The following is a 3,725-nucleotide window of genomic DNA, read 5'->3' on the forward strand; positions in this document are numbered from 1 at the left end:
TGAGCGATTGCAGTGTTTACATCTTCAGGTCTGACGCTTAGGTAGAGCTGGAGGTCGTCAGCATAGAAATGATATTTACAGGAGGACAGAACCGACGAAATGTCGTTGACATATAAAGAAAACAAAAGTGGTCCTAAGACTGATCCTTGTGGCACTCCCAAGGAAACATGTTTCCAGGAAGAATTTTCATTTACGCAGACAACACATTGCTGTATGTCTTTTAAGTAGCTTTCAAACCATCTCATTGCACTATCAGAGAAATTAAGCTGTTGCATTTTTCTGAGCAATATGTCAAAGCTAACAATGTCAAAAGCTTTGCTGAAGTCCAGTAGCGTCAATATTGTTGCCTTTCGATTGTCGATGGCATATTTGAGGTCATCAGTTACTTTAATTAGAGCAGTGTTTGTGCTGTGATGTTTACGGAAACCGGATTGAAATTTGTCATATAGGCTGAATTCATGCAAGTGTTCAGTGATTTGGTCATGAACAATATATTCAAGTGCTTTGGAAACAGCAGGCAGTATGCTAATTGGTCTGTAATCACTAGGCAGTTGCGGGTTTTCGATCTTAGGGATGGGTCGAATTATGCTACTTTTCCATGCAGTGGGGTATATTCCGTTCACGAGGGAAAAATTAAATATGTCAGTTAAGACAGGTACTAAGATATCGGCAACATTCGTAATCGTGGTTATACTGATACTGTCGTTGCCTATTGCATCAGAAGAGATTCTCATTATTGCTTTTCTTGCCGTATTTGTTGTTACATGTTTTAGATGGAAGGTATCATTGTTAGTTATCCTGTTTGGGGATTCTTGTGGACGGTAATTATCAGCCGTGCGGGTATTCAGGGGTGCAGAGAAGAATTCATGTAATTCGGTAGCTGACACATGAAAAGTAGTTTCTGATTTTGCCTTTCCGACCCCCAAGCTACGGAGATTCTTCCATAGAGTCGAGGGCGTCAGATCGCTGCATACAAGGGAGCGAGCGTGCTTGATTTTAGCATTGCAAATACATTGTTTGACTCTGTTCCGTAGCTTTCAATATTCTTCGAAATGCTCGGGTTTCGGATCTGTCTTGAAACGTCTGTGGGCAGCATCCCTATTAGTCATCATTCGACGTAATTCAGCTGTCAGCCATGGAGCAGGAGATTTTCTTACACGGATTGTGTGTACAGGTGCATGTTTGTCATAGAGGGCAGTGAGTTTATCACCAAGTTCATTAATTTTGCCATCGATTGTAGGTTCTCTGATTATTTGATGCCATGAGATTTCTGAGGAATCGGCTGTTAGAGCGTCAAGGTCAATACGTTTCATGTTCCTACAAGTTATGTAACGCGATTTGATCCTTGGGGGATGCACAGAGTAGGCCAGGAATATCACATCATGTGCTGAGAGGCCAGGGCCCGATGTTTGACCAACATCTCTTACTTTGTCAGTCTGTTTCGTTGCGATTACGTCTATAAGAGTATGACTGTGCACCGTATGGTGTGTAGGTTGTAATTGAAGAATGTTCATGCTATTGCAACTAAACAGTCTTCTTAGGTCTATTGCGGAGGGAGTGTCTCTTAGCAGGTCTATGTTCAAGTCACCCATTACAATGACATGTTCGTATTGACACTGAAGTGAATGTAATTCCGACTGGAAGGGACTCATTGAGCTTATTTTTGGCGGCTTGTACACGACGCCAGTCAAGAACTTCTGACTTTGTATATTTATTTCAATGAACATGTATTCAGCCTCTTTTTCTTCAGCAGGGTTTGACATACATAAGACTTTCGCTTTGAGATCTGTTCGTATATACACGCCGACCCCGCCACCTCGCTTTCTTGATCTGTCTGCCCTAAGAAATGTGTACCCTGGGAGATGAATAGATGCAGAGGATATGTGTGGTTTTAACCACGTTTTGGATAAGGGGATTACGTGGTAGTTTAGTTGGTTGAAGAGGAGGCTAAGTTCTTCGTAAAGTGCAGGTAAAGACTGGATGTTGCAGTGAGCTGCTCAAAACTCTGAGGCGTTCCGCTGAGCAGCCTGGAGTAGGGTGGCAGACTGGTTTGTCCCTTTGTTAGGCACTACCTGCCGCGAGGGGCACTGGCCGCTGCTTCCGCCAAGTGACATAACACAGGGGTGTCCGAGATTTTGCGCGCCCTGTTTGTGACTCCGCGAGTGCCGAAAGAAAGGTGACTGGAAGAGATTTCCTGAGGTTGCAGGAGTATGGAAAATGGATTAGTGGTATTCGGTGCAAGGAGAATATGACCAAAATAGTGACGGCTGTGTGTCACTGTGTATCCTATGTCGTAAGAGGAGAAATTTAATTAGCGTATTTGAAACAGCTTAGGGTGGAAATAAGGAAAAGGGGAGTGATTTAAGAGGCTGATGCTGCCAGCAGAGAGAAGTAAGCTTAATAATTAATAGATTATCGTAGGAAGCTAGAATTAAATTGAAATTTACTAAAGTGATACTGATAGTGATTATCGTAGGAAGCTACAATTAGATTGAAATTTGCTAAAGTGATACTGATAGTGATTTTTGTTATGAACAACTTAAACCGAAGAGATGGGTGATTAATGAACTAAAGGAGAGACTAATAACTGCAATAGAACTATTACAGAATGGAAGAGAATAAACTGAGAAAATGAAAAAAGTATTAGCAGTAACTAAAATTAAGTAATGGTTAGAGCTACAGATACAAAAAAATAGTAAAAAGTTAATACAGTTACAAAAACAATTAGTTGAAGGTACAAATATGGGTATAATTAAAAAGTTAATACAATTACAAGACTATATCTGAGTATAGGGCTGTTACAATTTGCAAATGGTGTTAAGTTTGCACTTTTGGCTCGAGTAGCTTCACTTAATACTGTTCAGTTCTGTCATGTTTGTGACTGTCTTCTTTCCAGCTGCTGTCTTAATGATTACTCTGCCATCCTGGGTCCACACATTCTGAAGACCGAAATGGGATATGGCACTGTTTAAAATCTTTAGCCGTTCGTGTGTCAGATCTTCCCTTATTGTAAGCCCCTGTCCTTGCTAACTTCTTCTTCTGGGTAAAGATCTCTGCCCTTTTTCGGTATGAGACAAATTTAATTATTATTGGACGAGGTTTGGTAGTACCTGGTAGTTTTTGTCCCGCCCGATGGCTCCTGTCAATGTCTGCCTTAGTCACTTCAACGCCTAATTTTTCACGCGCAACCTGTATAAGCAGGTTGTCTGTGTCTTCTTCCTTATTTTCTGTTACTCCAAACAGTCGTAGACTATTTCGCCTTTGGTACTGTTCTAGCTCGTCTGTTGCGGCAGATAGTTTGACTTCCAACTCTCGTGCCTTTTTCTCGTATTCAGACACAGACTTTTGTAGTGCTGTAATTTTGGCAGTATTGGCCTCAACAGTTTCACGCATTTTGGCCAATACTGCTGCCGTTACAGTATCTGATATAGTGCCTGCTATCAGATCGAGATTGTTTTTATCGCGAAGCGCAGCGTTTACCTCAGAGCGGACCAGCTCCGCTATACCGGGAGCCGCGGCCGCACCTTCCGCCAAGAGCGGGCCCGCCGCACCTGCTGCTTCCCCGCTGCTGGACGCGCTGCTGTTCACTCTCCTGTCTACCATTTTCTCGAAGATATTGGCGGAGCACAGAAAAAAATAGCACTACTGCACAGAACACTGCTGTGTACACAATTTCCACTGGTACTAGACAACACCACCTGCGAGAACACCTTCGAATTCAACTA

This window comes from Schistocerca serialis, chromosome 2 (genome assembly GCF_023864345.2).
Source record: "Schistocerca serialis cubense isolate TAMUIC-IGC-003099 chromosome 2, iqSchSeri2.2, whole genome shotgun sequence".
In the NCBI taxonomy this organism is placed as follows: domain Eukaryota; kingdom Metazoa; phylum Arthropoda; class Insecta; order Orthoptera; family Acrididae; genus Schistocerca; species Schistocerca serialis.